A 21812-nucleotide genomic window follows, 5' to 3' on the forward strand; every position below is an offset into this window, starting at 1 on the left:
AGCCATTTTCAGTATTTCTAAGAGTTAAACAGAAATCATAAGTTCACTTTCAATAAACTTGCACAAGCTAATTGAAATGTCAAGCATCTTTGATTCTGCCTGGGATTGTATTAATGTAATGTGGCAACACCGGTTATCTCTTGCAGATCAAGATTTCTGTTAGAGAGAAAGGAGAAGAGAAGGGAGAAAGGAGGAAGAGAGGGAGAGAAAGAGAAAGGGAGCAAGATTTAGCTCTAGATTTGAGCCAATCTGTTACATTAAGCAACTTTTAATCTCAGTAGGTCTCAGTTTTCTCATCTGTAAATTGGACACAATCCTGACTTCATGGTGCTCCAGTGAGCTTTGGGAATAATCCATGTTAGCACTCATAGCATGGAATTACCAACATTTTTTGAGTGCATACTATGTCCTAGGCACTGTTCTAGGTGCTTTTCATGGATTCATTTAAAAAATTATGAGTTTGGCACAATTATTATCCTCCTGTTAGGATGAGGAAATTGAGATACAGAGCAGTTTGTAAGAACTTATATATAAAGCCACACAGCTAATGAACTGGGGTTCTGACCAAGGGAATCAGGTTAAGAGCCCATGACTCTTTGCTACAAATCCATGTCCTTAACCACACTGTATTGTTACCTTAATAGGAGAAATAGGAAGCTGTTGTGTGATCACTCTGTCAGTACTATTATTCCATGTCATTTTTATTCAAAATAAGAAAAAGAAATTGCTATCAAATACATATATCATGTTTAGTAGACAAGCTTTTTCAAATCTCGGGATCTATGGTGGTAAAATGGTTTGTAATCATTGCACTGTAATGGGGAATTTGACATTTTATGGTCAGTCATTAGTTACTAGGATGACTTTGATATAAAATGGACTTCCTATCATTCATTCATTTTTCAATCATTCATTCATTCACCAGCTACATGTCAAGCACTACACTATATGCTGTTATGTGAACAGATTACTATGCCATCAAGTCAAATACAGTGTTATTCTGAAACCACAATGTACTTGTAATTTATGTTTTAATATTCATTAAGCAACAAAACATAGATTCCTAAGTGTATGCTCTGAAATCACAAATCCTGTATTTGATTCACTTTTCCACTTAGTTTATGTTACTAATTTTTACTTACATGCCACTACACATAAAAATGTATTTTCTCAAACACACAAAAGGTCTCATGCTTCCTCTGAAAAGATTTAATGAAGTAATGTATCACAGATGAATTAATGTAATACAAATAAATAAGAAAAAATTATCCACAAATAATCCTTACATACAATGGATTTTAAAACAAAAAAATATATAAGGCTACATAATATCCTTTTTCCATGTCCTAATACACAGTTCTTATAAATCAACTTGGAAGAAGATTTTTTTAAAGTCAAAGAATTCTAACTACAACCAATTAGAATGCAATTAGCTACAGTGGGCAGCACATTTCCAATTGTCCAATAGTAAGTTATTCAGTTGACAGGTTAACCATGCTCCTTGTGCTACCATTTCTCATTTTCTGCCTCCCTGAATCTCTTCCTTTAGCCTGGTGCCTTTCATTAACGTGTGAAGAGCCTGCAAGAACAGAGTTTTGAGGTGGAATTTTGGACACTTTGGCTCCTCGTTAGCAGTTCTTACAGGAAATAGCCCAGTGAGTTACTTTAGGTTTCACATGCCAGAGTGAAGCCTCATTTCAGTAGTTAGGTTGACTGTATATGACGTCTTTACAGCTTGTAAATGAATTCCTACCTCCATACTTAACAGATCATGAACCTGGAGCCCAGACAAGGTAGGTGACTTGCTCAAGGTCATTCAGTGGGAGAACATCACGGTCAAGGTGAAAACCTAGGCTTTGCTAGTGCCCCACCCTGTTCTTTCCCCCTACTTTATAATATTTATCCAGATACATCTTCCCAGGACATTTTATTTCTTCCGTATTTCATTGTAGTGAGGAATTGAGTGACTTCGCATCAATTAGTATTATTAGCAAACAAGTACACTAATGATTATAATAAAATTCATTTATTCAAACAATAGTTTTGATTGTTTTTTTCCATTGATGGGGCAAACCAGTGTTTATCAATTGTTTGCATATAAAGTCCTTCGAATTATTTTAGCAAATAATGGCGATCTAACACAACAGATAGCAAAAGTTCACTTTTTCCAAGAGCATTTAGTATAAAGCAAATGACTTGAATCTTTTTGGAAGGAGACTTAAAATAGGAAAAGAAAGGTAGGAAAGAAAAAAAGAGAGGGAGGAAGAGAAAGAGATGGAGGTGCTAATTTTATCATAAGGATTCAGTTCTTCAAGGAACTGATATTTGAATTCGCTGGAAATGATTTTTGTTATAGATTCTTAGTGTTTGTCAGGAAACTTTATAATATGCAACCATAATCTCCATTTACATTGATCTAAAATATGTTATTTAATAGATTACAAAGGCAGACTCTCTAAACTGACACACTTATAAACTATTATTTATGTGAGACCATCAGCTGCGGAACAAAATTAGTTTCTCAAAGTTTGACCATTAATTTATCTCTGCTTTAGGGAGTATAGTGTAAATAATTCAATATTTTTAAATTGCCTGCAAAATTCTAGGAGATAAATGATTAAGATAATTTAATGTAATTTATGTTTAGAATTATACAATCAAATATATCCTACATTCACATATTATCTAGGGATCTGGTGGTAAGACTTTTCTAATACATTTTGTTCCATTCATCCTTGGCCTACTTTTATTTGTTCATTTTAAAAGTTTGATCATTCACTTCACTTAGATCTATAATTTCTCTAAATTTGATACATATAAAATCTCTAAACGTCTTCAGTTGCCAGTGTAACAAACATTGCTTCAAACATTGTACCTCTAAGAATTAAAAGCAGCTAATTCTTTTTATATATGTTAAAAGTGTGAATAAAAATTGGAACAAAAGATACACTTCATTTCTTATACATAGTGGTAAATTAATTGTATTTTCAAAAATAAAATTGTTAATGTCCAATAAAGAAGCCAAAGAACATTTAGTGCATTTAAACAAACTTTTTTCTGATAAATATTTTTTTGTACAGTTGCTTTTAAAGGTGCACAATTCGGTTTGTTATGCAAATTTTTATTTTTCCTGAGCTATTCAGCTACTTTAAAATATGCATATAAGCTAGCTAGTTATTTTGAATAAAAAGAAAAATAAATGGAGAAATTATTATGATAACACTGTGAGTGTTTATGCCTTTTGAAAATAGAATAAATGTCTAAATATTTGAATGTAGTCTCTGTTGACATAATTTCAAAGACTAGTATTTACGTAGTTTATTAAGTTATATTTCTGGGGACATGAATTCATAGTTCAAATTCAGTGATCATTGTTTTTCTTGAGTTCAGCTGTGGCGTACATAAATGGAGAAATTTTTTAAAATAGTTAAAATAAGTTCCAGCCACTCTGCTGAGGGGTTTTCATGCATTACTTGTTTATTTTCACAATTCTGTGGGGTATAGCTTTTTTTATTTTCCTCACGTTACAGGAGAAGAAACAGGTTTACATGAACAGCTTGCTTCACAGCTCAGCTTACAGGTGTCGGAGCTGGGACTGGAAGCAAGTTGTGACTCTCAGTTCTGTCCACTAGTAACATTTGACTACACAATATATATGTTTACTTAAACTTTACTTTATATATCTATCTAAAAGTCAAAATTCTTCAAACTCTGCATACCCATGCAAGAAAATGGAAAAGATCATTCTCTGGATAATTGAAGAAAATGCTTCTTTCACCTAAACTGACTAGGTTAGTTGGTAAGAAGTTTGATATTACTACCTGGATTATCCTCTTTGCCACCTCATCTTTGAAACAGGTCACCGAATTGGGTAATAAGACTTTGTGAGCATCACACTAGGGAAAACTGGTTAATTTGATCAATTCAGTGATGTAATTCTGTTTTTTTTAATCAACCAAGTTGAATATCTGAAGTTAAATAGTCAAAAATAAAATTTTAATGAGTATTTTTCTTATTCTCACATGCAGCTTTCAACATTTAAAAAAATTTCTGGATTTGTTTTTGATTTGGTTTCCATACTAATACTGGATGCCTTCTACTGTTTTTGTCTTTGCCAATCATAATAATCTCTCTCTCTCTCTCCACACACACACACAAACACACACACACACACACAGACACACACACACACCCCCCTTCCATCTTTCTTTTGCATGTCTTATGTTTACTTTGTAATCTCTTTTTGTAAATTAGGTAAAATAACCAATTTTTCATCAGATGTTTAACATATTAGATAACCAACATGCTTTGCATAAAAATAAAGAATTAGAAGTCAGAGAGATGGAAGGGTGTGAGCAGGAGGAGAGGAAAGTCACACAGTATTACCATAGGAACACAAGCCATGTAACATTAGCCTGGGATAGAAAATCAAACAGGAGACTTCTAGAGGAATGCCTAGGATAGAACTTTTAGCTTTTTAATTGCTGTAGCAGTATACTCAGCCTTCAATAAGATCTTCTACACACACATATATTGGAAAGAGTTTGGACATAGATTAAAGAAAAATGCTGAGCTCCATGTTTGGGTCAGCAGGAACCTCAAAACCAAAGGGCACAACAGTGAAACAATCCTGAATGAAGTCATTTAGTGGAGACAGAATGAGGAGTGGAGGGAGTATGAGAATATATAACCAAAGGAATTTTCAGAAATCTTAGAGATGGCCTTGACCTTTCAATTTTCTCTGGAAAGGAGGAATTATATCAATTTTATCTATATTTTAAGGGGCAAAATGTCCCCAGCTAACTTTGGAATTACCATTTCTTTCAAGAATAATTCATCCTAAAATGAATCAATTGCTGAGTTTTTAGGCAAAAGAAGACACTGAGATTTTTTTGCTTTGAGAAGCAAATATTGTCACAGTAGTCCTCAAAAGGCCAAGAGAATAGTTCTAAATATATAAACTCCCTGCCAAACAAATTTAACCCCTAAAAAGACAGACAAAATACTCTATGGGTACAATATCTCTAGAAAAATGTTTTAGGCTATTTCTTCCTGCTAATATCTTAGAACGGGCAAAAAACAAAATCTGTTTTGACAAATATTTTTCTTTTTATTATGGACTATTTCAAAGTCAAAATTGCGTATATGACCTGGGTTATTACCCTGAATTTTTTACGCACATCAGGAAACGTGATGATGACAAGTTTTCTCTCCACTTTCCCTCCAGTCACCTGCCTCCTGGACTCCCATTGCACACACACAGACCTATTTATTTATTTGCTATTAGATGCTATCCAGGACGAAGAGTGTGCCCAAGAGAAGGAGCTGTCAGTTTCTCCCTATACAAAGCTGGTTGCTACACAAATGACTGGAGTGAGCCATGGGCCAAGAGAATGTGAGGGCACAAGAATGGCCAGACACAATCCTCTCCTTGTATTCCCCAGACCCACTCAGGCTTTCCATTAAAACTTGTCTGCCAAGAACCTTCAGGGCATGAGCCGACCACAGTCTCTTCCACAGACTTAATACAGGAAGAATATGGGAGGAAGAGTGGAAGAAGCTTCCGACCCACTTCTTCAACTGATCCCTCCTCCAGGACTCATTCTCAATATCCTCATTCTTGGCTACCACTTCAGCAGGTCCAGGCTGATGACCTGGTGAAGTAACCCAGGTCTTCATCTCTAAGAATCAGAGTATTTAGTTGCCTTACCATTGTTGGGCATTTACAGTTATTGAGGGCATGGAAGTATGGAGACATCTCATTGAATTTCCTGGCTTCCAGACACGTATCTTCCTGCCTTTGTTATGTAGCAGCAACTCTGACTCTCTGTAGTAACAAACACGAAACTCCATCTTTGTCTGATGATCCACTGTCATGAACTATTCAGAATGACCTGGCAGTGATCATGGTTTCAAGTTCAGTGGTATTCTTATCATATCATCCAGAAATGCATCCCCACCCTTACCCTAGGAACCAGGCCCTCTAATCCGGTACAGCAATAAGTTGACAAGAACAAGAAGTACTAATTCTGCAAATGAGTCACTGGGAGTGATGGAGCCAATCTTACTTCCATTCCTTGTTTCCTGAACCTGTGTATTCTGTTAGACAAAGGACCATATATTGATCATTGCTTCAATAAATACAACTTCACTCTGAAGACAGCAACCCAATCCTGTAGAGTGTGTAAAGTAAACTGGTACTTTACATAAGTCTTTAATAAGTCATTTCCTTCTCCTTCTTTGAGGCCAGGTGCTCCTGGGTTGTGTTCGTACATGATCCAGGGGACCTCAAGGTTACATACCCACTGTTGCATTTCTTCACAAAAAAAAACCAAAAGCAGATGGGGGTCCTCAGATCTGAAGCACTGTTGCAATAACCAATGCTGGTAAACCAGGCGTTCTGAAATGCCACCCTAAGACGGTGGCTCTTGGAGAGACACTGCAGGCAAACAAGGAAAACCCAAACCCAGAGTTTCCATCATTTCTGGTAAAGAAGATGGTTATCCCTGCCAGAGTAGAGGGTTCGATGATCACACCTCAAACAAGTGACTGGTTGAACCCCTCACAGGGTTTGCAGCATTAGCGTCTGTTGCTGGCAGGTTGGGCACTGAGTAGTGGCAGCAGCTAGGTCAGCCTAGGGCCGTGCGTAGTCCCCCTTCCCGCCACTATGGCCACACAGCTCATAGTCCAATTGCACGAGAATGGGGTAGTCAAGGCCTGCGGCTGGCTTGCCTGCATGATCAGTTATGATGCCCAGTGGGCTATTCAAGGCTCTTCTGTGTTGATGCTCTCTGATGGGAATTATCTTAAGACACAAAGACAGACCATTTTGTGCCCACTCCCATTTATGGATCGATATGCCTCTTCCTCAGATTTCCTTATTTCCAGTGTTCTAATTTTGCTCCTTCTAAGTCCTTGACCAACTGGCCAAGCTATTTACCACTGCCGTGAAGCCCATATTTACCCTAAAGCTCCGTATAATACTAGCATTCCAGTATGCTGCTTGCAGTTTTGTCCACTGGGAGAATCTTCCTTCATTGCGGTTCTGTAAGGCCATCTGTAAGTGAGCGGCAGTACGGCCGCAGTCCACTTATGGCCAGCACCAACATATTGAGCTGAGCCACCTGGGACCCAGGCCTCATTTTGTTCTTCCTCCGTCGATTTGTCATAGGGAGCCCCCATGAGACCATAGCTATAACAAAGGAGTTATAACATAGAGAACAAAGGATTCTGAGTCACATACTAAATGTGCCTCACCTGTAGCTCCTGAGCCTGCTTGGGGCTTATCGGAAATGTACCATTTCCATCCTAAGAGACATTGCTGCTGCATCCACCTGGACTGATAATATCCAGCTCACCATGGACGTCACCCCAGTCACGATGTACCATGATCAAGTGTTCAGTCCCTAGTAGGGCCCAGTAACACTGCAATAGCTACCCTTCCAACAGCCAGCATTTCTGTGATGCAGAATACATGGTCTTGTTCCAGACCTCTAGTAGGCTATGCTGTAACACTCCTTGAGGGGTTCATCATGGATTTTTCTAGCACCACTGGATATGAAAGTTTCTATAAACACTTCCCTGGGAACTTTTGCTTTCCCAGCATTCCTTGATGTGACTGTTGGCCAGCCTGAGCCTGTGGTTTTCACCGAGATCAGTAACTGTGCTGCTCCTGCATGGAAGGGCTTCCCTGACCTGCCGACAGCGGTGGTGCTCTGATCACTGTCTGGCTTGTGAATGATCCAGCTCCTGATCCTCATCCTGAGGATCTGAATTCTAAGTCACTTCTGGTACCAAACAGAAAGCTGTATGCATGTGCTTTATTTGGGGAATTAATCCTAGGAAACTGGTAAGGAGGAGTAGAGAAAGGAAAATAGGCACAAGGAAAAAGCTGACACATGGATGCAGTTTTCAGCTGGTTACAACTGATGCCAGTCGGGCCTTGACAGCTGAGATCTTGAAGGAGCCCTGTGTCCGGCACCTGAAGCACAGAAAGCAGACCTTTAGCCACTGATTCCATCTCCCCAGTTAGACATACTTGAGCACAAATAGCCCAGGGTCTGGTGTCAGAAAAGTTCCAAGGAAGAAAGTGAGATATACACAATGCAGTGAGGCCAAATTGCTGCAGAGAACCTGTATAACGCTCATTGCAGCAACAGTGGTTAGAGCAAATGATGGACTAAAAGGATAGGAAGTGAAACACAAGAGATGTCCTATGCAGATGGCTCCAAGGTCATTTTGTCCTGCATACACATTGATTTATAATTCACTGAGGTAGAAAAAGATTGTGTGAGAAGCAGGTTTTGGGGAGAAAAGTAAGAGTTGGATTTTGGACTTGTTACACTTGACATGAATGTCAGGCAACCAAACATAAAGGTAAGTAAGCATTGAGACAGACAAATTCAGAGTAGAGGTCCAGGCTGGAGAAACAAATTTTGGAGTTGACTATATGGATGGTATTTAAAGACTAGCTAAGGACATGAAAGAAGTGAGTGGTCTCAGGACCAAATGCTGTGACAATATAATGTTAAGAATCCAGGAAAATGAGGAAAAACCAAACAAAACAAATTGAGAGGGAGAGGCGGTGAATGCGGAAAAAAGTTGAATTGTGGAGTTCTGGAGGCTGAATGAAAAAGCGTTACAAGGAAGAAGGAGGAATCAGTTATGTCAAATGTTAGAAATAGGTCAAGTAAGATGAGGACTGAGTTGAACATTTGGATTTGGCAATGTAGAGGTCACTGATGGCTCTTTCAAGAAGATTGTTAAGGGTGCCCCTGTGGGGTGTTAAATGGTCGATTAGAGTGGGAAGAGAAAACTGGAAAGGGAAGGGGAGACATTACTGGCAACTCCTTCAAGGAGCTTTAACTGTTCAAGGATGATGTGGAGGGGAACACAGTCTAGAGAGATTTGCTTGCACATTTTAAGATGCAAGAAATAATATTTCATGTGCTGATAAAGAATGACCCAGCAGAGAAGAAAAGCTGATGATGCATGAGAGAGGAGACAATTACGGGGGTTCAATGTCCTTGAGTAAACAAACAGAAGAGAGATCTATTTTCACTCTGTACAGCTACCATAACAAATGACCACAAGCTTGACAGCTTGAAACACAAATTGATGATCTCAAGGTTTCTGAAGCTCTGTAGGGATTGAGAGGACTTGGCTGATGATGCCACAAGGCCAAAAGCAAGGTGTTGAGCAGTCTGAGCTCTTCTGTGAAGCTCCAGGGAAGAATCCACTTGCAAACTCTCTCGGGTTGTTGGAAGATCAGTTCCTTGTGTTTGTAGGACTGAGGTCCCTGCTTCCTTGCTGGATGACAGCAAAGAGACTCCCTCAGCCTTTAAGATCGCCCACATTCCTTATCACATTGCTCCCTCTGTGATAACCAACAATAGCACGGCAAGTCCTTCATTGAATCTTGCTGACTTCCGCTGCATCTCTCTGTTTTCAGGCAGAGAAAGTTTTCTGCTCTAAAAGCTCATGTGATTAAATTGAGCCCACCTGGATGGTCCAGGATAATCTCCCTATTTTCATCTGTAACCTCAATTACATGTGTAAGATCATTTTTTGCCATGTAACAATGTAGCCACAGGTTGCATGGACCAGGGCGTGGGGGTTTCAAGGGAGACCTCTCTGCCTACCATAGGAACAACCACATTGGTTTTAGATAGGAAGTGGAGTAGAATAGGCAGTCACCGTATACGCTACAGATGATAATGGAGCAACACAGGGTGGCAGCTGATGAAGTTCTCTTATGACTGCTCCTGTTTTCCCCGTGATGTCATGTCTTAGTCCATTTGGGCTACTATAACAAAATACCATAGACTGGCTTATAAACTATAGAAACTTACTTCTCACAGTTCTAATGACTGGGAAGTCCAAGATCACGGCATTAAAAGAGCTCATTCTCTGATTCATAGATGGTACCTCCTCGCTGCATCCTCACATGGTGGAAAGGGAAACCGGCTCCCTTGGGCCTCTTCTATAAGGGCACTAATCCTATTAATAAGCTACCTAATTATCTCCTAACAGCCCCACCTCTTAACACTATGGCAGTGAAGATTTCATTTGAACATGGGGATTTTCTGGGGGCACAAACACTCAGACCATAGCATGTGGGTGGTAAGGACACCCACATGAGTGAGGTTTGAGAAGAGAGAAGGTGTGAAATTGGAGGAGGGAGAGGTGAGTGGACTAAATGTAGCATTATATCCAGGCAGGATGAAGGGTTTCACTGATTTTCATGGCCAAGAATCTAAAGAGGGACCAGTTATGGCAGTGGTTATTAAGTATCCTAGCTGCAGGAATAGAAAAGCGAGGATCAAGATAAGAAATATTGCAAACTTAACGACTGAATGAATATGTAACGAGAGGGAAAGGAAGAAATCCTATCTAGGGGATGGGTAACATTTTACACAAATAAGGCACACTTCATAGAAGTAAGAATGTCTGAGGCATAGGAAAACTAATTTGGGGGGCATTGGGGTGGTGATAATTCAATATCAGACGTACTGTGTTTGACGGAATGGTGGAGCATTGTCAGTCAAGCCAAGATGTAGGCTTGGAGCTTGGGAAAGGGATAGAGCCCAGAGATGCAAACAGGGAATTCTTTGAGGAGATTGGAGCTGGAGCTATGGGAACAGATGCATTTTCTAATCACCTACATCTTAGAGTTACAATAAGATTATAGATTATATAATAATACAATAAGATTATAGATAATATAGGTAACATAGATAATGACAGTAGATAATGCCCTGTACATACTGCCTTGCATACAGTAAGCATTCAATAAATATTAACTCAATTTTATTTTCATTTTTATTATAAAACGGTAGTGCTGAAATTCAAACTTGGCTTTTTCTGACTCCAAATGCTATGTTTCTACCTATGCGACACTTAGGTTAAGGGTAAACAAGCCATAAAACCCATTTCACATTTATATTATTCCTTCTTTGCTTATCTTTTTTAAAACACAATCTTTGTTTGAAGGGTAATAGAAGTTCAAGATATTACTGATAAATATGAAAGGCGCTAATCAAAATTCTGTATATTCAATCAGTACTCCATATAATGACATATGAACAAGTTGAAATAAGCAACTATCATTTCCAACGCAATGTGTTTTGTGCTTTGTTATGTTAATATATAGTATTTGGCATGAAACTATTAGGAATGTCGATAGGACATATTCAAGACTCCTAGATCTCCATTCTGCAAGCCATTTGAGTTTTTTATCAGTGACTCATACAAGGCATATTAGTAGGCAATGTACTAGCTGAATGAGACATAAAAGCGTGCTTGTGGTGGTCATCTTAAGAAGTGTCACAGGCAGCAAAACAGTGTTTATTTAGAATTTCTCTGGCTGGGTACTAACCACCGAGCCATTATTTATCAAAGGCATGAAACTGGGAAACTGTGATGCCCACAGCAGCTGTGACATCACAAGCTAAACTCCCTCAGCCTGAGCAGCCTTCTCTCGTCCTCACCCTGCGTGCAGCTGGCCTCCATCCCAACAGCAGCCCTTCTCCATGGCTGCCACCACCCCCTTCACAGGGCCTGCTCTCCTTCTGCGGAGATGCCCACCAGCCCCCGATTCCGTCAACACTCCCAACAGCTTCTGTACTCATGTGTCTCTTCCCCCAGCTCCATTAGCGGCAGGTGCAGCCTGCTTGCCCGATGTCCATCTTTTAGTTTAACACAGAAGTATTGTTTCAGACTTGCTAATGTATGGGAAACACATGCAGTTCAATACATTTGCCAAACAGATTACAGCTTGCTTCATTTGGGTGTGTGTGTATATAATCTTTTTTCAAATATTGACCCATTTGCACTTACTGAATTTCTATTTTGACTTCAGTTTTTTATAATATGAGGAAATCTTACTACTCACCCGTAAGCATCTCAGAGCCCATGTGTCAGCGCTGTTACCATAGACCATTGCCAGATGACGGGCAGAGACTTCCTCAGGCACCAGGAGGACAGCGCGGCCTCTAGCAACTCCTTGCATAAGCGAGTTCTAGAAAACATTTTTATTCCTTTGTATGCATTTTAGAAACTTCCTTTATGCAGGAGTATATTTTATCATTTTTATCTGTGAATGAGAAGGAGGAAGCGAGGAGGAGGTGGTGATCATGATGAAGAGAGCAAATGTCTAAATGACCAGCCCAGTCATTTCTAAAACTGGGTGTAAAATCTCCCAGATTCTATTAATTTTTTTTCTAAGAGGTGACTTTTTCACTGCCCTAGATTGTGTGTGTGTGTGCATGTGTGTGTGTGTGTCATCCTAACCCCTGCTTTGCCAATATTCTCACATGTCTTTATCTCCTGATCCACACGAACCTCATTTCCAGATGAAACTAATACCGCAGGGATTAAAGTGAAAATGCAAGTGAGAGTCCACAATACTTTACCAAATGCATAATGATTATAAGGCAATATAGATTTATAATGCCTTGGTTTGAAGGCAATGAAATCGATCACCATGTTTATGCTTCAGACCCGTCCTCTAGGCAATAGCCTCACTTAGAGCAGACGAGACCGAAGCTCACGAAGAAACTTGCCCAGAGTTATGTAGACAGCGTCAGAAAGAATTATATATCACTGACAGTGTTCAACAATTCTGAGCTGCAATTTCATCTAGTTCTGCCTGGTAAGGACCCAGATCTCTTCTTCTCATGCCCCCATGCTTGGATTCTTACTGCATGTTATTTTTTTAATGCGATAATAAAGGTAATGATTAGATTGCCACTATAAAGCAGTTAAAAATAATATTTCTAGCAACTTGTTACCTGCCTCAGCCTTAAAATGAACTTGATTACATGGCCATAAGTTAAAAAGCTTTACACACTAGTCAAGGTAAACAGTGAGGGAAAAGGAGGTAAAACAAAACATTATAGAAGTATGTAGGCTTCATAAAACAGCACAAAATTCTGAGTTTAAATATGATGGAAACAGAAATTTCATGACTCACTCTCTCATAGAAATAACAGCAAAATCATGGAATTTAATCCCCTAGATCTGTGACTGGAATGTTTGTTTTGTGCAGGAAAAGAGGTAGTTACTGAGTTTCTAAAAATTGGGTTTATTAATTATTTTTATTTGAGCCTTTCACTATATGCCTTTTACAACTGTAGTAGTTTAAACATTATTTTTACTTAAATTCCTAAGATATTTCATTGTTCTCTGACTGTATTACTATAGTCCTTGTTTATCATTCATGTATCAGCTTGGTAAATAGGAACACATGTACACACACTGGAAAAAGTGCTTACAATTTGTAAATGAGAAACATAAATCTGGTAATGCAGCCTAGGCTACTGTGATGATAGTTAAATTTTAGCTCAAATTATATCACCACCATCTCCCAAAGTAAAAAACAGTATCTTTTTACAGACACTGCAAAGTAATGGTTTTAAGTACTATAAAATGCTAAATTATAATAATAGAATATATTACTTCACATGAACAAACAGAACATTTATGACTCAACCAATTTAATTATTAGTTTATAACTCTTAAACAATTTAATTATTAATTTGATTATTAGTTAATTATTAGATAAAGGAGATAAAATTCAATGGGATCCTAAGATTATTGTTAAAATCACTTTGCTAATTTTGAACATGAAAGACAAAGTTAAGAAATAGCTAGTCTAGCCCCACTCCCATTTTGCAGATGAGATAACTGACCATTAGAACACAGATCAAAAGGATTTTACCAGTTCAAAAGTTTACCACATTCTTTGAACTAAATTCTTATCTTCTAGCTTCCTGTATTATCAACCTCTACCATCATTGGAATTTGTACCAACTGAATAGATAGTAATGAGCAAAACTGAATGATTATGACTCACTTTCTTACTTTTTCTTCCTTCTTCCCCTAAAACTATAGAGAGAAATAACCTTGGGGGAAGACTTTTGTATCTCACAGTATTACAGCAAGAGGTCTAAAACTTCCTGTCACAAAACACGTAAGAGCGGTAGATGAAATATTAACACCACTCTTATGAATGAATGATTGAACTTGAAAAAACAATAAGGAAAATAAAAAAATTAAAACATCTTTCAAGATCAGAAACAAAGTTAAAAGCAAGAGTCCTGGGAGGTAAACAGCATTTAAGCCAATAGTCGACCTGGGTGTGTCTACCAATTCCAGGTGACTTTGAATTTTGGTTTTATGTCTGTACAAGGTCTAAGATCCCTGCATAAAACCAGCACTCAAGAAAGCTATAGCATTAATGACAGAGTGAGACAGGTAATGGATAGAATGCCACTTGGTAAAGCTAGACAGCAGTAAACCTGTATTATCCCACCTTGGTTCCAAGAGGAGAGGAAAGAAAGAATATCTCCCTCAAAGTGCACAGCCAGAGAATTCAGATGGGTCTGAGAATTTATGTGGGCTTGGAGCGTGAAGTATTATTAATATTGAATCCCCCGGGGGCGGAGCAAGATGGCCGAATAGGAACAGCTCCAGTCTCCAACTCCCAGCGCGAGCGACACAGAAGACAGGTGATTTCTGCATTTTCAACTGAGGTACTGGGTTTATCTCACTAGGGAGTGCCTGACAATCAGTGCTGGTCAGCTGCTGCAGCCCGACCAGGGAGAGCTGAAGCAGGGCGAGGCATCGCCTCACCTGGGAAGCACAAGGGGGAAGGGAATCCCTTTTCCTAGCCAGGGGAACTGAGACCCACAACACCTGGAAAATTGGGTAACTCCCACCCCAATACTGCACTTTACCAAGGGTCTTAGCAAACGGGCACACCAGGAGACTATATCCCAAACCTGGCCGGGAGGGTCCCATGCCCACGGAGCCTCCCTCATTGCTAGCACAGCAGTCTGTGATATAACTGCAAGGCAGCAGCGAGGCTGGGGGAGGGGCGCCCGCGATTGCTGAGGCTTAAGTAGATAAACAAAGCGGCTAGGAAGCTCGAACTAGGTGGAGCTCACAGCAGCTCAAGGAGTCCTGCCTGTCTCTGTAGACTCCATCTCTGGGGACAGGGCACAGCTAAACAACAACAACAACAACAACAAAAAGCAGCTGAAACCTCTGCAGATGCAAATGACTCTGTCTGACAGCTTTGAAGAGAGCAGTGGATCTCCCAACACGGAGGTTGAGATCTGAGAACAGACAGATTGCCTGCTCAAGTGGGTCCCTGACCCCTGAGTAGTGTAACTGGGAGACATCCCCCACTAGGGGCAGACGGACACCCCACACCTCACATGGTGGAGTACACCCCTGAGAGGAAGCTTCCAAAGCAAGAATCAGAAAGGTTCACTCGCTGTTCAGCAATATTCTATCTTCTGCAGCCTCTGCTGCTGATACCCAGGCAAACAGGGTCTGGAGTGGACCTCAAGCAATCTCCAACAGACCTATAGCTGAGGGTCCTGACTGTTAGAAGGAAAACTAACAAACAGGAAGGACACCCACACCAAAACCCCATCAGCAAGTCACCATCATCAAAGACCAGAGGCAGATAAAACCACAAAGATGGGGAAAAAGCAGGGCAGAAAAGCTGGAAATTCAAAAAATAAGAGCGCATCGCCCCCTGCAAAGGAACGCAGCTCATCGCCAGCAACAGATCAAAGCTGGACAGAGAATGACTTTGATGAGATGAGAGAAGAAGGCTCCAGTCCATCAAACTTCTCAGAGCTAAAGGAGGAATTACTTACCCAGTGAAAAGAAACTAAAAATCTTGAAAAAAGAGTGGAAGAATTGATAACTAGAATAATTAATGCGGAGAAGGCCATAAACGAATGGACAGAGATGAAAACCATGACACGAGAAATACGTGACAAATGCACAAGCTTCAGTAACCGACTCGATCAACTGGAAGAAAGAGTATCAGTGATTGAGGTTCAAATGAATGAAATGAAGCAAGAAGAGAAACCTAAAGAAAAAAAAAGAAAAAGAAATGAACAAAGCCTGCAAGAAGTATGAGATTATGTAAAAAGACCAAATCTACGTCTGATTGGGGTGCCTGAAAGTGAGGGGGAAAATGGAACCAAGTTGGAAAACACTCTTCAGGATATCATCCAGGAGAACTTCCCCAACCTAGTAGGGCAGGCCAACATTCAAATCCAGGAAATACAGAGAACGCCACAAGGATACTCCTCGAGAAGAGCAACTCCAAGACACATAATTGCCAGATTCACCAAAGTTGAAATGAAGGAAAAAATCGTAAGGGCAGCCAGAGAGAAAGGTCGGGTTACCCACAAAGGGAAGCCCATCAGACTAACAGCAGATCTCTTGGCAGAAACTCTACAAGCCAGAAGAGAGTGGGGTCCAATGTTCAACATGCTGAAAGAAAAGAATTTTAACCCCAGAATTTCATATCCAGCCAAACTAAGTGTCATAAGTGAAGGAGAAATAAAATCCTTTACAGATAAGCAAATGCTTAGAGATTTTGTCACCACCAGGCCTGCCTTACAAGAGACACTGAAGGAAGCACTAAACATGGAAAGGAACAACCGATACCAGCCATTGCAAAAACATGCCAAAATGTAAAGACCATCGAGGCTAGGAAGAAACTGCATCAACTAATGAGCAAAATAACCAGTTAATATCATAATGGCAGGATCAAGTTCACACATAACAATATTAACCTTAAATGTAAATGGACTAAATGCTCCAATTAAAAGACACAGACTGGCAAACTGGATAAAGAGTCAAGACCCATCAGTTTGCTGTATTCAAGAGACCCATCTCACATGCAGAGACATACATAGACTCAAAATAAAGGGATGGAGGAAGATTTACCAAGCAAATGGAGAACAAAAAAAAAGCAGGGATTGCAATACTAGTCTCTGATAAAACAGACTTTAAACCATCAAAGATCAAAAGAGACAAAGAAGGCCATTACATGATGGTAAAGGGATCAATTCAACAGGAAGAGCTAACTATCCTAAATATATATGCACCCAATACAGGAGCACCCAGATTCATAAAGCAAGTCCTTAAAGACTTACAAAGAGACTTAGACACCCATACAATAATAATGGGAGACTTCAACACCCCACTGTCAACATTAGACAGATCAACGAGACAGAAAATTAACAAGGATATCCAGGAATTGAACTCATCTCTGCAGCAAGCAGACCTAATAGACATCTACAGAACTCTCCACCCCAAATCAAGAGAATATACATTCTACTCAGCACCACATCACACTTATTCCAAAATTGACCACATAATTGGAAGCACTCCTCAGCAAATGTACAAGAACAGAAATTATAACAAAGTGTCTCTCAGACCACAGTGCAATCAAACTAGAACTCAGGACTAAGAAACTCAATCAAAACCGCTCAACTACATGGAAACTGAATAACCTGCTCCTGAATGACTACTGGGTACATAACGAAATGAAGGCAGAAATAAAGATGTTCTTTGAAACCAATGAGAACAAAGATACAACATACCAGAATCTCTGGGACACATTTAAAGCAGTGTGTAGAGGTAAATTTATAGCACTAAATAACCACAAGAGAAAGCTGGAAAGATCTAAAATTGACACTCTAACATCACAATTGAAAGAACTAGAGAAGCAAGAACAAACACATTCAAAAGCTAGCAGAAGGCAAGAAATAACTAAGATCAGAGCAGAACTGAAGGAGATAGAGACACAAAAAACCCTCCAAAAAATTAATGAATCCAGGAGTTGGTTTTTTGAAAAGATCAACAAAATTGATAGACCACTAGCAAGACTAATAGAGAAGAAAAGAGAGAAGAATCAAATAGACGCAATAAAAAATGATAAAGGGGATATCACCACTGACCCCACGGAAATACAAACTACCATCAGAGAATACTATAAACACCTCTATGCAAATAAACTAGAAAATCTAGAAGAAATGGATAATTTCCTGGACACTTACACTCTCCCAAGACTAAAGCAGGAAGAAGCAGAATTCCTGAATAGACCAATAGCAGGCTCTGAAATTGAGGCAATAATTAATAGCCTACCAAAGAAAAAAAGTCCAGGACCAGATGGATTCACAACTGAATTCTACCAGAGGTACAAGGAGGAGCTGGTACCATTCCTTCTGAAACTATTCCAATCAACAGAAAAAGAGGGAATCCTCCCTAACTCATTTTATGAGGCCAACATCATCCTGATACCTAAGCCTGGCAGAGACACAACAAAAAAAGAGAATTTTAGACCAATATCACTGATGAACATCGATGCAAAAATCCTCAATAAAATACTGGCAAACCGGATCCAGCAGCACATCAAAAAGCTTCTCCACCATGATCAAGTGGGCTTCATCCCTGGGATGCAAGGCTGGTTCAACATACGCAAATCAATAAACGTAATCCAGCATATAAACAGAACCAAAGACAAAAACCACATGATTATCTCAATAGATGCAGAAAAGGCCTTTGACAAAATTCAACAGCCCTTCATGCTAAAAATGCTCAATAAATTCGGTATTGATGGAACGTATCTCAAAATAATAAGAGCTATTTATGACAAACCCACAGCCAATATCATACTGAATGGGCAAAAACTGGAAAAATTCCCTTTGAAAACTGGCACAAGACAGGGATGCCCTCTCTCACCACTCCTATTCAACATAGTGTTGGAAGTTCTGGCTAGGGCAATCAGGCAAGAGAAAGAAATCAAGGGTATTCAGTTAGGAAAAGAAGAAGTCAAATTGTCCCTGTTTGCAGATGACATGATTGTATATTTAGAAAACCCCATTGTCTCAGCCCAAATCTCCTTAAGCTGATAAGCAACTTCAGCAAAGTCTCAGGATACAAAATTAATGTGCAAAAATCACAAGCATTCTTATACACCAGTAACAGACAAACAGAGAGCCAAATCATGAATGAACTTCCAGTCACAATTGCTTCAAAGAGAATGAAATACCTAGGAATCCAACTTACTAGGGATGTAAAGGACCTCTTCAAGGAGAACTACAAACCACTGCTCAGTGAAATAAAAGAGGACACAAACAAATGGAAGAACATACCATGCTCATGGATAGGAAGAATCAATATCGTGAAAATGGCCATACTGTCCAAGGTAATTTATAGATTCAATGCCATCCCCATCAAGCTACCAATGAGTTTCTTCACAGAATTGGAAAAAACTGCTTTAAAGTTCATATGGAACCAAAAAATAGCCCACATTGCCAAGATAATCCTAAGTCAAAAGAACAAAGCTGGAGGCATCACGCTACCTGACTTCAAACTATACTACAAGGCTACAGTAACCAAAACAGCATGGTACTGGTACCAAAACAGAGATATAGACCAATGGAACAGAACAGAGTCCTCAGAAATAATACCACACATCTACAGCCATCTGATCTTTGACAAACCTCAGAAAAACAAGAAATGGGGAAACGATTCCCTATTTAATAAATGGTGCTGGGAAAATTGGCTAGCCATAAGTAGAAAGCTGAAACTGGATCCTTTCCTTACTCCTTATACAAAAATTAATTCAAGATGGATCAGAGACTTAAATGTTAGACCTAATACCATAAAAACCCTAGAAGAAAATCTAGGTAATACCATTCAGAACATAGGCATGGGCAAGGACTTCATGTCTAAAACACCAAAAGCAACGGCAACAAAAGCCAAAATTGACAAATGGGATCTAATTAAACTAAAGAGCTTCTGCACAGCAAAAGAAACTACCATCACAGTGAACAGGCAACCTACAGAATGGGAGAAAATTTTTGCAATCTACTCATCTGACAAACGGCTAATATCCAGAACCTACAAAGAACTCAAACAAATTTACAAGAAAAAAACAAACAACCCCATCGAAAAGTGGGCAAAGGATATGAACAGACAGTTCTCAAAAGAAGACATTCATACAGCCAACAGACACATGAAAAAATGCTCATCACCACTGGCCATCAGAGAAATGTAAATCAAAACCACAATGAGATACCATGTCATACCAGTTAGAATGGCAATCATTAAAAAGTCAGAAAACAACAGGTGTTGGAGAGGATGTGGAGAAATAGGAATACTTTTACACTGTTGGTGGGATTGTAAACTAGTTCAACCATTATGGAAAACAGTATGGCGATTCCTCAAGGATCTAGAACTAGAAGTACCATATGACCCAGCCATCCCATTACTGGGTATATACCCAAAGGATTATAAATCATGCTGCTATAAAGACACATGCACACGTATGTTTATTGCAGCACTATTCACAATAGCAAAGACTTGGAATCAACCCAAATGTCCATCAGTGACAGACTGGATTAAGAAAATATGGCACATATACACCATGGAATACTATGCAGCCATAAAAAAGGATGAGTTTGTGTCCTTTGTAGGGACATGGATGCAGCTGGAAACCATCATTCTCAGTAAACTATCGCCAGAACAGAAAACCAAACACCACATGTTCTCACTCATAGGTGGGAACTGAACAATGAGATCACTTGGACTCGGGAAGGGGATCATCATACACCGGAGCCTATTATGGGGAGGGGGGAGGGGGGAGGGATTGCATTGGGAGTTATACCTGATGTAAATGACGAGTTGATGGGTGCTGACAAGTTGATGGGTGCAGCACGCCAACATGGCACAAGTATACATATGTAACAAACCTGCATGTTATCCACATGTACCCTAGAACTTAAAGTATAATAAAATAAAAAAAAAATGGAATCCCCGAAGACCACAAGTTAATTTCATTTTTGATTGAACAATACACATATACAGAAAGGGGACAAAATAATAGTGAACAAGTTGATGAATTTTCACAAACTGAATATGCCAATATCAATAAACAAACATCAGCAACACACTGGAAGCCCTTTGGGTAGCCCCTTCTAACCACTCTCCTCCTTAAAGGGGAACCACCATCCTGATTTTGCACAACAAAGGTTTTATTTTTGCTAGTTTAAGAACTTGATCTCAATGAAATCGTGCAATGTTTACTCTTGCATCTGGCTTCTTTCTCAATATTCGTTTAATTCATCCAAATTCCCGTGTGTAGTAGATGCTCTTTCATTCTCATTGCTACACAGTTTTCTATGAGTAGGGTGTGTTGCTGGGTCTTGGCCAGCTTTCAGTGCAGGGCTTTGTGATCTCGGCAGCCATGACCTTGGTAAGCGTATGTGTGCCTCTCTATCTCTTCCACTTTCAAGAGAGACTGCTGGGTCACAGGAGATGCATATGCAGCTTTGCTAGTTGGTTCCCATCTGTCTCATTTTACCACTTCTGGTAATCAGCTGGTATTTTAAATTGAAACAGTAATCCTGCTTGATAGTGCATCCAGATATCTGGCAGAAGCAAATCAAATACTTCCTGGAGAAACATGCTCTCAACTCAAGCAAATAATCAGAAGAAATCTTGTCTAATTATTTTTATATCAAAGTATTTTATAAGGCAAAAAGCATTTTCAGAGAAAAAGAGGATCTCTTTATTAGGACAGAAGCACTGGTGTGCTGGTAAATTGGTGTTCTGAAGGGTGGAGGGAAATAGCCTTGATGTGTGGCACTTGCTAATTTCCATGGTGTACATGCTACCACCAGGGGCAATTTCCAGCTTCCGCCGTGAAATCTCTAGACACAGAGTTGGGAACAGACATGTGCAATCAGCCCTCCTGAGGCAGTGTATGCTGGCCCCACATCACAGCTGCTGGAGACTTCAATCAACCAGTAGCCGACAGCTTCCCTAATTTACGCAGCTAATAGTTTAGCTAAAAACAAAAAACAAGCAAACAAAAAAACTACAAGAAGTGGCAAATTTGCCTTTATAGTGGGAGATTTTTTAATACACCACTCTCTGTGAAAGTATAAACAAAGTATCAGCAAATATATGGAAGATAGCTAATGGACATA

General features: G+C 39.5%; 1 long non-coding RNA gene across 1 annotated transcript in view; it reads right to left on the minus strand.

Moving 5' to 3' along the window:
- LOC105466546 (uncharacterized) overlaps positions 1-21812 on the minus strand; it is a 123503-nt gene that overhangs the window by 91886 nt on the left and 9805 nt on the right. The window contains exon 2 of the long non-coding RNA XR_011620723.1: positions 11894-12019. This is a non-coding gene — a long non-coding RNA (uncharacterized lncRNA). The remainder of the gene's footprint in view (positions 1-11893; positions 12020-21812) is intronic.

The sequence above is a fragment of the Macaca nemestrina genome, chromosome 3, assembly GCF_043159975.1.
Source record: "Macaca nemestrina isolate mMacNem1 chromosome 3, mMacNem.hap1, whole genome shotgun sequence".
NCBI lineage: Eukaryota > Metazoa > Chordata > Mammalia > Primates > Cercopithecidae > Macaca > Macaca nemestrina.